Genomic DNA, 17,364 nt, shown 5'->3' with positions numbered 1-17,364 from the left:
CACACCCTCTTTTGGTTTGGTGGCTCTCAGTGGCTGGATTCTGAGCAAGACCCTGGAGGAGAGAAAATCCTTCTCATGTGACTGGACATTCCCAAAGCTGGGGGAGTCGGTCTGGAAGACCTGATTTCCCTGTCCATGTGAGTGGCCGTGGGAGTGGTATGGTCGGAAAAGAGGGGACCAAGGGAGCCCAGAGAGAGAAATGCCCACCCTCACCCTCCTTCTCCTCAACCGAAGAGGAGAGGTGCAAGGGGAAAGAGTGCAGGAAGAGAAAGGAGAACAGAAGTTTCCATTTGTACCGGATGGTTTTGTTTTTTTATCTGTTTGCAAATGTTCAGTGTAATGGTTTGAAACCCAGCCGTGTAGCTGCCGCCGCCCACACACAGAGCTGCCGTGGCACTGAGCTTCAGCAGGCAAACCATATCACCAGCGTCGGCCATTAAACCCGAGCCCACACCAGGGCAGGCTGCACACCTACCCCCCGTGTCCCTCTGCCACCCCCACCGCCCCAGCACCCCCGACACCCACCACCCTACACACACACAATTTTTCTTTTTTTAAATTTCCAGCAGTCGATTTTTCTCTAGAGAAGGCATAAAGAGAAGCAGAGGCAGAGATGGGACGAGCAGGGAGAATGCTCCTGCCTCATCGGAGCCACCGGTTTTCGGGAGAGAGCGGCAGCCCCCACCTGCCTGTGGACTGAGCACTTAAAGGTGAGAGAGGACTTTGTGATTTCTTTGTGCACCTGGAGGTCTGGGATGCAAAGCCAGATGAAGGGATCTTAATCATTGAGCCTGGTCTGTTGCCTCCCGAGTGATTCTATCAGGCAAGCATGATGGATGATTCCTTCCAAGCACACGCAGTTATCTCTGACACGAGCCCCACTCAGGTCCCCGTGAGATCTCTTGAACCAAGGGGCTTCTAGCCCCTCCTCCTCACTTTCAGCACAGGCTTGTAAACCTCAGATGTGGATGAAGGTGCTGTCCTGCCTTTGACGTGACCTGTTGATTTCCAACCGGGGCTGCTGGCCCTTCCTGTCTAGAGTGAGTAGTGACTCACACTTTTGGGGCCCTCTGAAATGGTCCTCCATCCAAGGGGCTTTGGGAAGTCTGTTTCCCTAGTGGCCCCAAGCCCAGTAATCAAAAGCAATCAGACCCAGCTGTCCAGCTAATTTTTTTAAAATAGGCTTCCTTCCTAATAGAAATCAACAAAGTCTAAAATAGAAGGGACTCTAATAGGAAATGAAGCTGCAGAGTTCGATGTGGAATGCAACAGGCAGGGACCTCGGCATGGAAAATAGTAAGTGCAGATTACATGGCTGACAACCATGGGAGCAGGAGAAGGAGTGATCTCCCTGCTTATCGAGCATGTCTCTGGGTCGGAGGGGAGCTGAATGGGGACATCGCTTCTGGAAGGTTTAGACCTTTCACCAAGAAGGAGAGGAAAAAGTAAGAACAACAAAGATGGAGAAAAGGGGGAAAAAAGGCCGTAATGTAATGTACATGTAGAATAGAAGCAGATAAAAAGCTCCAAATTCTGTGCAGTCAGGGGATGAATCAGTTAGTAAAGATCTATTTTTAGTTTCCAAGATCTGCTGTTACATTTTGCCTGGCATTAATTAATGTCACAGGCATGTTCCATGCACAGGCTCTGAAGGGCCCTCGCATGTCACTCTAGCTGGAGGTACCAGCCCTTCTTAATGGGAGCTCTCTAGTCCTTTGGGGTCTGGTCTCTGACACAAACATGTGTCCAGAATGTTCTGCTCTCTGACCTTGTCCCCCTCTGGGTGTATCCGTTAATCTCCTCGCTCTGGCACTTGGATGTCTGGCCACTGGCCAAGGGAGAATTGCAATTGTTATACTTTGTTTTTTAAAAGGAAAGGCTGTACAAGCTGAAATTGGGAAAAGACAAAGATGTTGGATCATGACTTAGAATTTAAAGGAAAGGCTTTGAGGGCAGCTCTCCTACCGCAAGGAAGAATGAGGCCCCCCTCATCTCCAAACAAGGCTGAGTTTGACAAATCAGGTATCATAACTGGAGAACATCTTCCAATATAGTTTAGGCAAAGTGTAATATGTTAGCAAGAACTAATTATGACTGGGGTTGATCAGATGTTGGCTGAAATTGTGTGTGAGACTGATTATCTCCAAAAAACCTGTTCGTATTTCAGAGGCGAGGCTGTAAATCTGAAGAGCAGCTGAAATGCAGGCATTATTGCATGCATGAAGCCTTGCTTTCTGAGGTGGTAAGGGGGGATTACAGGCGAAAATGAAAAACCCAAGGCCACATGGCAGCACACTGTTGGGACAGCTGTTTTTGTACATTTGCACCAATTATTAGATCAATAAGAAAGTATGACCACATCATGGACCCTAATTAGAAAAGACGTCCCTTATACTCTCTGAAATTTTTGAGAATATTCTCCTACTAACCTAGAGCCTGATGGGGCCATCGACACTAATTGTTCAGTGCCATTGGTCAAGGCCAATGCATAGTCTTCGTTTAGTTCCTAAGTCATTTGTAGTCGGCCCATCCAAGACAGGGGCACGGACAATCTCATCAGAGTATGCTGGGAGGGTTTCCATGATGGAATGGGGCTGGCCTCTCTGTTGAGGGGGGATATCCAAGGGGTGCACATGAGCTCTGAGGACCAGTGGCAAAGTCCCTGTTCCGTCCTTGGGAAGCATCACCACTGCTACATTTCTGATGTTCTGAAGACGGGTTAGAACAGAGTGTGAGAGCAAGCAGGGTGCTGACCTTGGGTCTCAGGTCTTGAGGCTCAATTCTACCCTCTCGCCCAGCCAGGAGATTCAGAGGTCCTGCAGCCTCCTACCTCAGACCCACATACCTGGTGTGAGTTCTGCCCTCCTGACCACACCCCTGCACCTTGGACACAGCTTACCACATCCTTCCCCAGAGCATCTTGTGCCTTGGAGAGCAGGTGCAGTTGCAGCGTTCTGGGCTGCGGGCACTTGAGTTCAGCCCTGGCCAGAGGCCGTGAGGGGCAGATCCAGGGGATGGTGTCTCCATTGGTAACGAGGGTCTCCATCCCTTCCAGGCTGGCCATGTCTGTGGCCACAGATGAATAGGATGGGTGCCCATCTTGATGGGTCAGGCAAGGTAAGGGCTCTCAGACCCCATCCTCTGTTTGAGATCAGATCAGAGGTGCCATCAGAAAATCAACTGAAGATTAACCAGCTTCCTCTGGTGCTCAGAACCTAGACTCCCTTTGCTGCTTTGTGATTTCTTTCTGTGTGTGGAGGTCTGATAAGCCAGACGAGATGAAGGGATGTTAATCCTTGGGCCCAGTCTCAATGGCAAAGTTCCAATTAAAGAAGATGTGACTGTGGCCTGGGGCTGTGCTGAAGAAGGGCTTTGCTTATGTCTCTTTGTCTAATCTCTGTAATTGGGTTGGCGCCTTCCCCAATACCATTTTATGGAGGAAGAAATGGAGTCTTATACATTTCATTTTACTTTTTGCATTGTGTCTTAAAGATATAAAACTTTAACCTTATACTCCATAATATATCTATTTATCTTACTCTAAAATAAGATCTCCCTCCTTCAAAAAAAATCGTGAAGGAAAATGGTTCCCTCCTGAGTGAGCGCCAAAAGCCTGGGCTTAGCCTGTCGGAGAGAGAGGCTGCAGAGCCTCTGTATGGAGAGCAGACACCCTCCACAGGGCCCCCAACACAACGTTTCATGCCTGAGCCTTGTCCCTGTGATGTTGACACTGTGTGGATGGCGGGGCTGGAACTTGCCCTGAGGGCCCCAGGGAATCTGGCAAGGCCCAGTCTCCACTGCCTTTTTCTGTGGAATGTTCCAGCTGGCCGGTGTGCACAGGGAAATCTGAGCCGAGGGCTTGAGGGGGGCTCTCGTCCCACACAGGGCTAAGGCTCTCCAGGGAGCCTCAATGGCTGGACCCCCATCCAACGCCAGCGCCAGCCCCCTTTGCCCCGCCATGGCCCGCCTTTTCCTCTGTGACCTGCTACGGGCCTCACATCCTGAGAGGAGCCCTAGAAACGGGCTCTGTTGATAAAAACACACATACCCTTTGCCACAGGAAACGTGGCCTCACGTTCACAATGGTAACCACCAGGCTTCTCACAGAAACCAGAGAGGAACAGATTTTAGATTTTTACCTCAGTTAGGAAACACATGTTCTCTTGCTCTCCTTCCCTCCCTCTCTCCCCTCAGCAAGTCTCAATTTTCCTCACATGTAACCTCTGCCCTCCCTATCCTAGATTGGGAAGCTGCACATTTAGGAAATAGAGACCGTGTTCCTTTGAGTTTAGGTAAAAACTGTGAGAAAACAGGATATAAGTCGTAATGGAAACCAGTGGACCTCGGGTCACAGGTAGGGTTGTCAGATAAAATACAGGATGCCCAGTTAAAATGGGAATTTCAGGTGAACAATGAATACTTTGTTAGTATAAGCGTGTCCCAAAGACTGTACAGGATATACCTATACTAAAATATTTATTATTTCTTTGAAATTCAAATTTAACTAGGCAGTCCTGTATTTTTATATATCATCTATGCATAGTAACCATAGCATAGGGGACCCACTGTATGAGACTCAGAACCATCATCTGGGAAGAACATTGAGGCAAACTTCTCCATCCAGATTAATTCCTGACCTTCTGAGAATAACAAACGGCCAGCTATGCTGTGGCCAGTACTCCGCGCCAGCACACGCTGTCATTTTGTGGGCAACGAGCTCTCCTTGAGTCTGCCCAATGGAGGTGTGTAGTTATTTGTTGTCCAGGAGAGAAACAGAGGCTCAGGGAGGTTGGCGTGATGCGCCCGAGCGCTCAGTCAGCTCCTGGCCTGTCTCTCTGCATAGTACTCGCTGGCTGTGGGCGGGCAGGCAGTGCCAGCTTCAGAGGAGCCGTAATAACAGGTTAGCTTGGAAGTTCTCCTTGCAGAGATGGGAATGGCTGTGTCGACCATGCAAATCATATGCAAATACACTTGGCCTGCCTGCCCAGATGGGAGACCCATGAGCACAGCCTCCAGCCGTCCATGGGTTTCCGGTGGGGCAGGGGTACCAGGCTGATAGCGGCTGGGTCTCCGGAGAGGCCCATGTTCCCGGTGCATGTGGGCTGGGACACATGCACACACTTACTTTCCTGGCGCGGATGAAGATGCGAGGGGGCTAGTGTGGAGGTGGGTGCCTAAGGCTGGAGGGGGTGTGTGGATGTGTGCCTGACCTGCCACCCTGATCTGTGTATTCCCAGCAAGCCACATGGCTTCTGTCTCCTGGGATAACCCTTCCTGAGACTCCAGCACCCATCTCTGACAGAAGGAAGTGGCCTTTTCCCTGGGTACCCTCCTGCTGAGATGCCACAGGACTGCAGACCTTTGAGAATAATCCTAACCACGGTGATGGTACCGTGAGCGTTGACCGGGTGTTTATGATACACCCAACCCTGTGCTGAGCATCTTGTGCTTAATTCTCCCATGTGCCTGGGGTTCTTGTTGCCCTGACTTGACAGATGAAAACCTTGAGGCGTAGAAAGGTAAAATAACTTGGCCACAACTGGTGAGATACTGAGCCAAGATTCTACCTGAGTTCTGCAGGCCGGTCAGGTGAATCGCTGCCGGGTGAATGAGGGATGGCTTCCAACACCAGCTCCTGGGCGTGGACTTTCTGAAGAGAACACTGTTTTGAAAAGTCTTTTATGGGGATTTGCAGTAGTTTTAGCTAAGATTGTTTTGTATTTGCTCTCTTAGAGTTAGTAGGGTTGGCCTCAAATACTGAGACTGAGCTCCATGTATTGGAGATGTTCTCCACGAGGGAACGCTGAACCTTCGGGAGACCCATAGGGGGTGGCTGCCCAGCCCGTCTGTCTAGCAATGCTGCAAGGGGAAGGTGTACACCAAAGGCGGGGCTTGATTGAATGGTTGAACATGCTGGTGTGGGGGCCATATAGCCTTGGCCACAGGTTGTCTTTGCCAGTCTCTGGCTGAGTGGTTTGGGGCGAGCTGCCTCACCGCTATCAACCTCCTTTCCTCATCTGTTAAGTAATATTTGTAATGACAGCACCTCCCTCACACCCTAGCTTGGAGGTTTCGCTAGTCTGTTGCCTGATCAATCATAATAGTTATTAGTCATTGCTGTTTGCCAGGCATCAGCTTAGGTGCTAGAAAGAGCTAGCAATGAGAAAAAAAAGTACAGTGCTCACTTTTGAAGATCTTAGGAGTCCAGAAAGCTAAGCTAAATCCACTACAATGTGAGACAGACAGAGATTCACCTAAAAGTGTCATAGGGACCCCGCTGCTGAGGTTCAGGAGCAGGGAGATCACCACTCACAGGGGGTTGGGGGGGCGTTCCAGGGGCCTTTGTTGAGGAGGCAGCGAGTAGGTGGACAGGTGGATTTTGGGTTTGTGGATCAAGAGAAGGAAGGGAATTCCTGGCTGAGGAACAGCATAAGCAAAGTGTGGAGGAGAGCCTGGGGGCCTTTGGTTTGATTGGAGGGTGCACGTATCCATCTGTGCATGCCGGGGCAGTGGGCTTGGAGCTGGGGAATAGGGTACAAAGTCCTTGCTCTTATAGGGATTGCAACGTTAAGCAAATAATGATACATTTAATTTTTTAATTGCAGTTGTGATGAGCACCGGGGAATCTGAGCTGGTCAGGGAGCAGGTGCCCGAGGCTTCCCTGAGGGCATAGGTGAAGCTTGAGTAGGAGGCAGTAGGGAATGGAAAGAGCATTTCAGGCCATGAGTACAGCTCCCTTAGGGCCCCTGACATGGGCCAGCATCCAAGGAGCCAAAAGGCCAGTGTGTGGCTGTGCTGCAGGCAACCAGAAGTGGGGCTTGGGAAGTGGCTGAGGAGGTGGGCAGAGGCCGGCCTACATGGGCCCTGCTAGGTGGAGGACATTACTTTGTTCCAAGAGCAACGAGGCTACTACGAGGTTTTAGCTGGAGTGGGGATGTGTGGGTGGACTTCTAGGTTTCAAAAAGATCCCTCTGGTGGTGGTGGAGAAGGCTTTGCATGCAGCAGGGGTGAAGGTGAAGGGAGGAAACTGGACTTTGGCCAGCTGTGGACTGTACAACTTGACCAAAATCTACTTTGCCATCACCACCATCCTCAGTCCAACACACTCAACAACTCACTCTTTCCCACCTGAGCAGTGTCTCATACAGTCTCTGTTCCTGAGCTCAGCACCCACCTGATTTTCCCGCCACCCTTGCTGCCGAGCACACGTGCGTTGGCCCCCAGCCCGCATGCTCTGTGTTCTTCCCAACAGAGCCAAATCCTGTGGAACTGGACCTGGAGAGAACAGGAAGGAGTCAACAAGATCTGAAGCCTGCTCCAGACCCCTTGCCTGACTTCTGAGAAGTTCAGGGCCCGATTTCTGTTTGGCTCTCCTCCCTGGGCTGGGCGCATCTTCCTGGGACAGCCTCCCCCTGGGAGCGGAAGGCTTGGCAGGAGCAGTGGATTGCCTCACTGAGGGAGTGAGTGCCAAGGCACACAGGGCCAAGCGCTTATTCGTGGTGGAAGCTGCCCTGGCAGCCTGGGTGCCCCGCTGCCAAGAGCTGATTGGAAGGCTGGACGGACATGTTCAATGGTTCCGGGGGCTCACCAGCACACCCTATGAAGGGCAAATGGCGACCCCATCAAGCTGAACTCCAGGAGGTCAAGGACAGGGCAGGAGGAGGCTTTGGCCAGCATAGTCTTGGAGAGGGAATTACTGTCCTGCTACTTCCTACTGTAGCAAACTCTTTGAAAAAGCCACAAGCAATTTTTACTCTCCCAAAATAGCTGAGAGATTCCATTGGACAATTGCTTACCAAGTACCTACTTGGAGCTGGGCTAAGAAAGAGAAATTTTCATCTGCTCCTTCAAGGAGCACATGGTATAGTGAGAAAGCCTGATGTATAAACCAGTCATTACAGGGCACTGTCCTGTTCAGGTGGTGAGGAGTGACTATGGTGGCATAGGACCCTAGAGGTGGTGGAGACTCCTGCAGCCTGGTGGGTCGGTCATGCTTCACAGAGGATGCTAGAAAGAGCTAGTCATAAAAAAAAGTGCAGCTCTCACTTTTGAAGATCTTAGAGTCCAGAGAGCTAAGCTAAATCCACTACAATGTGAGACGAGCCAAGATTCACCTAAAAGTGTCACAGGGACCCTGCTGCTGAGGTTCAGCAGTGGGGAGATCACTTCTCGCAGCGGGTTGGGAGATCCAGATTTGGTTTTCCCATGTAGGACTGGGGAAAGACATACATGCAGAGACTAAGTGCTTCTCCAAGAATGCACACACGCTCATTCACACGTGTTAGTAACCCGCATAGAAGGTACACATAACCATGTTGGGACAGGATCCAGGTGGTGCAGTCCCAGAGCAGCTTTACAAGCCCCAGACTCAGAGCAGCAGGCAGAAAGCACCATGAGAACTCAAGCTCTCTGCTTGAACCCTGTGAAGCCGAAGCGGGCTCTACCCCAACCCCCTGCAACTGGTACCTGCTTTTCCTTCCACTTTCCTCCCATCCTGCAAAGACTCCAGTGTCCCTCTTCTTCAGACTCCGTGAGAAGTTCCTCCTTTTGCACTGCCCTTGCTGCTTCTCTTGATGACTTTCTCTCGGAGACAAGTCCTATGCTGCTTGGAACAAAACTTCTCCTGTGGCCTAACCTCTGTGTCATCTGTCCCCGGCATGCTGCCTGGCTTCTCTCCTGGCTCTGCCCACTTTTTGGTGACCCTGACAACTCATGAGCCTTCTGCTGGTTTCTGCATCGCAGAGAAGAGTGGCCACTTAGCGCCTTGGCACTCAGCGCACCCTCTGTCTTTTGCCCTTTGCCCTCAGATGTGCCCGGGGCTGAATCTTTCTTATCTCCCAGGTCTGTCTTCATAGACGGCCTCCTACCCCTCCCCTGTGACTCATCATACCACTCTATTCCTTTTCCTTCATTGCGATTTTCTCTAAAATCACTTCACTCATGTACGTATTTTCCTATTTATACCCATCTCTCACACTGAAATGTCAGTCCCATGACGGCAAGGGGGCCGCTATCTTATTCTCCCCTGATCTTACAGCTGTGAATAAAACTTGGGATGTGCAGGGGAGTTAGTCAGTATTTGCTGGACAAGTAACTGTTGAATGCAGTTTCCCTGACACCTGGGAGGGATAATGTCTTCCTCTTTCATAGCTTTTTTTTCATTACAATCTGCCTGTTTGGCTTTTGTCATTGTTTCCCAATTATCTTGATTATGTATCATACAAAGACTATAGAACAGTCTAGTAAAGGCAAAATCTCTCAGAAGTAGGAGGAAGGGAAGGAAGAGATTGGACAAAGCCAGAACACTTGTTAGCAGGCGGGAAAGCAGGCAAGGCTGGGCACATGAATGCACTAATATTTTTGTCTGCGTGCAGCTGCATCTGTGTCTGCACATACATGCCTAGAGCACCCTGATGTGCATGGGAGCAGCTGGGATTTGGTGTTTTGGGTGACTGGCTGGCCTTGGTGAGAGGTGGGTTTGTTCCCATCTTGCTCATTAGCTGGTCAACTTTTCTTGCTCTGTGATCTTTAGAATGAGGGGGTAGCAAATTGGTTTTAGCTCAGGTGCTAAATCTTACTGGGAATGATTGCCTTGGTAGTCCAGGTAAAGCTGGCTTCCGCTGCCCAGCACAGCAGGGAGGAGTCTGGGGCCAGGCCACACTGTCCACCCTGAGTGTAGGAAGGAGAGAAGGGGCACCGTATTGTGATGTGGCTGCGTTAGGTAATCCCCGAAGCACTGTTGGCTCTAAAATTCCAAAAGTCTCCCCTCCTTTGGGAACGGTAAGAGATGGGTTGGAGACGCTAAGTGAAAGGAACAATTCTCCTCATCTGGGAAGGCTTCATCTTCAGAGTCTGGCCTTGAGACATGTACCAGAAAACCTCTCCTAGAGAGGAAGAAGTAGGGTCCACCTAGAGGGTACATGATGAGTTGTGTGCTTCCCCTCATGCTCAACCGAAGACTGAAATTCCCAGCGCTTAAAAGCGAGTCCTGTAAAAAGCTGTACATATTTAACATACACTGTATGACTTTAGGGATAAGTATGCACCTGTGAGACTATCAGCATCATTAAGGCCGTGGACATGATCACTTCCCAAAGTTTCCTCTTGCCTCCTTTATTATTATCTGTGGCCAGAAAACATAACGTATGATCTACTCTCTTAGAAAATTTTAAGTATGTGGGCTGGGTGCAATGGCTCCCACCTGTAATCCCAGGGGGGCTGAGGCGAGTGGATCACCTGAGGTCAGGTGTCTGAGACCAGCCTGGCCAACATGGTGAAATCTTGTCTCTACTAAAATAGAAAAAATTAGCCAGGCATGGTGGTGGGCGCCTGTAAACCCAGCTACTCGGGAGGCTGAGGCAGGAGAATCACTTGAACCCAGGAGGTGGAGGTTGCAGTAAGCCGAGATTGCAACCACTGCACTCCAGCCTGGGCGACAGGGTGAGACCCTGTCTCAAAAATAAATAAATAAATGAAAAGAAAGAAAATGTTAAGTATGCAAAACAGACGCTCTGCTGTATACTAGGCCTCCGGAACTTAGCCATCTCGCGTAACTGAAACTTTGTACCCTTTGACCCTCACCTTCCCCATTTCTCCTCCCCTACTCCCTGGTGATCACCACTGTACCCTCCGCTTCTATAAGTTTGACTGTTTTAGATTCCACATAGAAGTGACATCAGATAGTATTTTTCTTTCTCTGCCTGGCTTATTTCACTGAGAACAACGTCCTCCGGGTCCCTCTATGGTGTTGCAAAGGCAGAATTCTCAAAAGGCGGAAGAAACATCTCAACTAAATATTTTTTATAAAGAAGAAAGAACTTTAAAACAATTCTTTAAAATTTTATTTTTATTTTTACTTTTTACGGGCACATGGTAGGTGTATATATTTATGGGATACGTGGGATATTTGGGTACAGGCACGCAGTGTTTAATAACCACATCAGGGTAAATGGCGCATCCATCACCTCAAGCATTTATCATTTCTTTGTGTTATAAACATTCTGATTATACTCTTTTAATTTTTAAATGTACTATAAATTATTGTTGACTGTAGTCATCCTGTCGTGCTATCAAATTCTAGCTTATTCATTCTAACTATAGTTTTGTACCCATTAACCATCCCCACTTCCCCCCACTCCCCTACCCTCTTATCTCCGTGAGTTCAATTGTTTTAATTTTTACCTCCCACAAATGAGCGAGAAAGAAGAAAACAAAATTAAAAACTAAAATGAAAACAAATCCTACTGAAAGCGTAGGGGCGGATCCCTGTGGTAAGGGAAGAGGGAAATGAGGCTAGGCTAGCTCTTTCCTCCGGCTGTGGATGGGATTCTGAACTCTGGCTTGGAGGCGTATTGGGTGGCTTATCATTTGAGCCCTGCCTCCTTCCAAAAAGGATTTGAGGGGACTTACAGTAAGAACATACTCAGAGGATAGACAGTGAGAAATAAAGCCAGAGTGAAAGGTCATAGGCCACCAAAAGGAAGAGAAAACCAAACCCTGGGAAGGGCCAGGGTCTCTCAGGCCAGAACTTGGATTCAAGGAAGAGTCATCATTTGGTTTCATAAGGACAAAGGATTCTTGGCTTGGAGAAGAGTTGGCAGAGGCTAATATACAAATCTGTGTTTAAATCTGTTTATTGAAATGTTTAAACATATTGTTTTTGTAAATACATCCAACAGACACTGACTAGCCAGCCCCCCGAGTGATGGGTGTGGCAGGGTCCCAGCCCTGCCATTTTGTTCCCCATCTGGGCCAGTAAACTCTTCTCTTTAAAAAAACAAATAAGAAAGCAAACTCCTTACATAAGAAACTTTTGGGGCTGCAAGGAGGGGGAACCAGCTTTTCTTGTCGTAGTTGAAATATAAACATTTTTTTCTTTCTGGTCCTGAAAAAATCTACAAAAACAGTGGGTGACGCCAAAGAAATCACTTCAGATGCTGGAAATGATTTCATTTTCGCACTCTATGATTAAAAGTCGGTAGCCAAGTGCTCAGAGCCACATCACATCTTCCTAAGTAGGAATATACCACACCCTGCCCTCCTCTGGCTTTGCTTCTGTTCCTCAGGCGCTTTCATTATCTGTGATGCGGTGAGACCGGCCCGCGGCAACAGGGAGCTGCAGAAGGCGATTACTCCGGGGGAGCATTGGGCACTGAGAGGCTGTGTGCCTTTCCCCCAGGGCCCCACAGTCACAGCCTGGCGTGCTCAGGAAGCCAGCTTGATGGAGCCATCTCCGTCAACGTGACGGGAGCATTTCCAGAAAGGGTCCAGGGGGCATTTATTTCCAAACAGTCTGTGCTGCACAGGGAGAGGGGACGAGGCAACAGGTCAGCAGAGGTGAGGGGAGGACAGGATGCAGGGAACTTGTTTGTGGGTCAGGAGGACATTGTCTTGGCAGAGTTCTGCCCACTCTGTGCCCACTGAGCCACAGGTGATGGTGACGTGGATTGTCCGTTTTCTCTTCCTCACTTAGCCTTCCCTGGAGGAGTTTGGGCTGGAGAAATCAACCCAAACCCAGGCCATCCCTGTTGTTCAAAGTATCAGACCATTCAGCCCTGCGGTCAGCCCACTTCCCAAACGCTGGCATACACCCCCTGGGGGCACTTTTGTTTGGTTTTTAACTTTTTACCTCATTTATTTGACATTAGGATGGATTTTTTCTTTTTAATAAACTTTTTATTTTGGAATCATTTTAGATGTACAGAAAACCTGCACAGTTAGCACAGAAATTCCCACATCCCTTCAGCCAGTGAACCCCCACCCCGTAGCATCTTACATGCGCACGGGGCATTTGTCATGACTAAGAAACACATGTGGGTACATTCCTATGAACTAAACTCCAGACTTTATGTGCACGTCACCAGTCTGTCAACTGATGTCTCTTTCTGTTCTAGGATCCAAGCCAGGGTGAGTGGTGACTTTTCATGTAACTTTTTTTAAGTGCCATAATTGTGGAGTTATTTTAATGAATATTACAAAAAATATCACATCAATTATTATAGCTTGGGACAAATTAAATGATAAAAGCAAGTCAATTTGAAGAAGTGTGTTATGAAAATAAATAAAGATGACATGTGGTACAGCCCTTTACTTCACAGGCCCACCAAGAAGCTCAGGCTTGCTTAACACCAAGCAACTCCCTAACAAAGTCCTGGCGGGGCTGAGAGAAGGACTAGCAACCCAGTACCCCTTCCGTGGCCCAACAGCGCCCCTCTCCCTGTTGGGATGCTGCGGAAGGGAGGAAGGAGGTGGAGAGGAGAGGAACTCTCAGTGGGAATAAAGTTTCCTTTTCAATTATTCAGCTGATCCTTGACCCCCACTACCATGGATAATCAAAAACTGAGTGGATGCATCATGCCTTAAATAAAAACATCGCTGAGGTGGCCCTGAGGATGTGCAAACAGATAATTGCATGGGGTGTTCATCCAAAGACACTCCAGGGGGAGGTACTTTTCTATATGCATGGAGATGAGAGCAGTGGCCATCAGCACAATGTCGCACATCTGAGGAGTGTTCCTTCCTGAGGGGGCCCCTCAGGTACAGCTTCCTGTTCCCTCGCACAGGGCTGGTGATGATCAACCTCCTCTGACAATGGAGAGAGCATGTGGAGGATGTTAGGGGAACCAAACCCCAAGAGGGAACCAGCTTCAATGGAAAGCGGAGCGCGTGCCTTCCCAAGGCAGGGCATTGCTGAGCCCCAGAGAGGAGCCCTGGGTTCTGCTGCCTCCCCCACAGGACAAGGCATGACAGCACCTGCATTGGAATCTAGACTGTGCTTTGGAGCCTTTGGCATCAGCTCCCACCTGGTGTGTAAGTTTGTGGTCTCTCCAGCAAGCTCAGGGAAGTGAGGGAGTTGCAGGTGTCATTCATTCAGCAGGTGTGGGCTGAGGGCTGGCTCTGTGCCAGGCCTCATGCTGGATGCTGGGTTCCATTGTGAGGCCAGGCACAGCCAAGGCAGAGACGAACATTCCTACAGTCACTCATGACACCAAGCTCCACAGGCCAGAGAATGGATGGATCCACAGGGATGAGAGACAGGCTGCCAGGTGCCCAGCCCTGGGGAGCCTCTGGAAGAGGAGAGAGGACCACCCATCATGGCTGACCTTGGGAGGACTTGAGTCTTCACAAATTGTGTTCCTTGGTATATATAAAAGTGTTAAAATAGACACAAGAAATATCCATCTATTCCCATTCATTTATTTGACACTTACTCTTGTGGCCATGAGTTCAATCCCCAGAAGAGGATCATGATGGTGGGGGGAGGAAGGATGTGGCGAGGGGCTGTGCAGGAGCCCAGGGGGCTTGTCTTTTTTTTTTTTTTTTTTTTTGAGACGGAGTCTCGCTCTGTCGCCCGGGCTGGAGTGCAGTGGCGCAATCTCGGCTCACTGCAAGCTCCGCCTCCCGGGTTCACGCCATTCTCCTGCCTCAGCCTCTCCGAGTAGCTGGGACTACAGGCCAGGGGGCTTGTCTTATGGCCGCTCTTGATCAAACTCCTCTGAGGCCCCAGAGGTGCTCCTTCATCCCCAGCTTGCTTGTGAGGCTGCGTCGGCTCCCCAAGCCCCAGTTTCCTGCTGAGACCCAGCCACACACTTAGCCCTGAGTGTACCAGGTGGCTCCACTCAGAGTGCCGCTCCAGCCCCTCTCCCTGGGGCTTCCTGCCACGTGACTGCACATTTGGGGTCTGGAGAAGGGCCCAGGGACTGAACTGCAAAGGCGAAGGGTGTCCCTGCTCCTCCTGATCACAGCTTCTGGACAGGCATGTGTGTCTGATGATGCAAGGCCAGAGGGGCATGGCTGATGAGAGAGTTATTCTTTCTACCCATGAGTCTCCCTCGGACACACAGGATATCTCATGTTGCCTCCTGGTTTTGCTGCTTTTTTTTTTTTTTTCTAGCTGCATGAGGTAGTTTTGTTTGAAAGAATAGTCAATGCAGACTACAGTTTTCCTAATGACGCTTGCTCTTGGCAAGTGAGTGAGATATCTTTTTGTTTGTTTCCTTCGGAAAAAAGGGCCTGAGAAAGCAAGTTAACAATTCTTTGGAAATTATTTTTCTTTTTCTTTGGTGACTATTGCCACATGCTTAGTTCATTGGTTGTTGGTTACATGCTCTGGAGAGTCTATCTGTACCATGGTTCTTAGAAAAATTAGAATGAGAGGGATGGATTTATTTGCTGAATTGATATAACTCACATACCATGCAATTCACCGTTTTAAAGTGTCGGATTCAGTGGCTTTTAGTATATTCACAAGGTTGTGCAACCATCACTGTGATCTAATTCTAGAACATTTTCAATACCCCCAAAGAAATTCCATACATTACAGTCGCTGTCACTCTCTTTGTTTTTTGTTTTTTTTTTGAGATGGAGTCCCGCCCTGTAGCCTGGGCCAGAGTGCAGTGGCATGATCTCGGCTCACTGCAACCTCTGGCTCCTGGGTTCAAGCGATTCTCCTGCTTCAGCCTCCTGAGTACCTAGGACTACAGATGTGCACCACCACAGCCGGCTAATTTTTTGTATTTTTAGTAGAAATGGGGTTTCCCCATGTTGGCCAGGGTAGTCTCAAACTCCTGACCTCAAGTGATCTGCCCGCCTTGGCCTCCCAAAGTGCTGGGATTACAGGCGTGGGATTACATGTTGCTGCATGGATACATGATTTTATTATTCTTATGGCTTTGTATATTCCATGGTGTATATATGCCACTTTTTCTTCATCTAGTCTACCGTTGACGGGCACCCAGGTTGATTCCATGCCTTTGCTATTGTGAATAGTGCTGTGATAAACATACGAGTGCAGGTGTCTTTTTGGTAGAATGATTTATCTTCCTTTGGGTAGATACCCAGTAATGAGATTGCTGGGTCGAATGGTAGTTCTACTTTTAGTCCTTTAAGAAATATCCAAACTGTTTTCCACAGGTGTTGAACTAATTTACATTCCCACCAACAGTGTATAAGTGTTCCCTTTTCTTTCTGCAACCTCGCCAACATCTGTTATTTTTCAACTTTTTAGTTATAGCCATTCTGACTGCTGTGAGATGGTATCTCATTGTGGTTTTGATTTGCATTTCTCTGATAATCAGAGATGATGAGCATTTTTTAAATATGCTTGTTGGCTGCTTGCATGTCTTCTTTTGAGAAGTGTCTCTTCATGCCCTTTGCCCACTTTTTAATGGTTTTGTTGTCGTTGTTGTCGTTGATTTGTTTAAGTTCCTTATAGATTCTGGATATTAGACCTTTGTCGGCTGCATAGTTTACAAATCCTTTCTCCCATGCCATAGGTTGTCTGTTTACATTGTTGATTGTTTCTTTTGCTACATAGAAACACTTCGGTTTAATTAGGTACCAGTTGTCAATATTTGTTTTTGTTGCATTTGCTTTTGAGGACTTAGTCTTAAATTCTTTGTCTAGGCTGACATTCAGAAGAGTATTTCCTTAGTTTTCTTGTAGGATTTTTATAGTTTGAGGTCTTAAATTTAAGTACTTCATTTTGGGTTAATTTTTATATATATTGAGAGGTAAGAGTCCAGTTTCATTCTGGAATTAGAGCGGCACTAAATCACTGTATTCAACATTCTTCTGCATATGGTTAGCTAGTTTCCCCAGCACCATTTATTGAATAGGGGGTCCTTTCTTTCACTGTTTATTTTTGTTGACTTTGTTGAAAATCAGTCGGTTTTAGGTGTGCAGCTTTATTTCTGGGTTCTCTATTCTGTTCCATTGCTCTGTGTGTCTGTTTTTATACCAATACCATGCTGTGTTGGTTATTGTAGCCTTGTAGTATAGTTTGAAGTCAGATAATGTGATGCCTCTGGCTTTGTTATTTTTGCTTAGGATTGCTTTGGCTATTCGGGCTCCTTTTTGGTTCCATATGAATTTTGGAATAGTTTTTTCTAATTCTGTGAAAAATGACATTGATAATTTGATAGGAATAGTGTTGAATTGCTTTGGGCAGTGTGGACATTTTAATGATATTGAGTCTTATAATCCATGAACATGGAATGTTTTTTCATTTGTTTTCTTTCAGTAGTATTTTGTAGTTCTCCTTGTAGAGATCTTTCACCTCCTTGGTTAGATGTATTTCTAGGTTTGTGTGTGTGTGTGTGTGTGTGTGTGTGTGTGTGTCTACTGTAAATGGGATTGTGTTCTTGATTTGGCTCTCGGCTTGAATGTTACTGGTGTATAGAAACGCTACTGATTTTTGTACATTGATTTTTGTGTCCTTAAACTACTGAAGCCATTCATTGGGTCTAGGAGTCTTTTGGTGGCATCTTTAGGGTTTTCTAGATATAGAATCGTATCATCAGTGAAGAGACATAACTTGACTTCCTCTTTTCCTATTTGGATACCTTTTATTTCTTTCTTTTGCCT

The 17,364-nt window shown here is 48.0% G+C and overlaps 1 protein-coding gene across 1 annotated transcript in view; it reads left to right on the top strand.

Moving 5' to 3' along the window:
- Window positions 1-626: 626 nt before the first annotated feature.
- Window positions 627-17,364, top strand: part of LOC116463275 (zinc finger protein 831-like) — a 104,041-nt gene continuing 87,303 nt past the window's right edge. Inside the window, exon 1 of the mRNA XM_032146310.2 lies at window positions 627-710. The gene's annotated coding sequence lies outside the window, so the exon portion shown is untranslated. The remainder of the gene's footprint in view (window positions 711-17,364) is intronic.

The sequence above is a fragment of the Hylobates moloch genome, unplaced genomic scaffold, assembly GCF_009828535.3.
Source record: "Hylobates moloch isolate HMO894 unplaced genomic scaffold, HMol_V3 SCAFFOLD_32, whole genome shotgun sequence".
In the NCBI taxonomy this organism is placed as follows: domain Eukaryota; kingdom Metazoa; phylum Chordata; class Mammalia; order Primates; family Hylobatidae; genus Hylobates; species Hylobates moloch.
The sequence above is the reverse complement of the archived record's forward strand: the minus strand, read 5'-3'. Positions and strand labels throughout refer to the sequence as shown.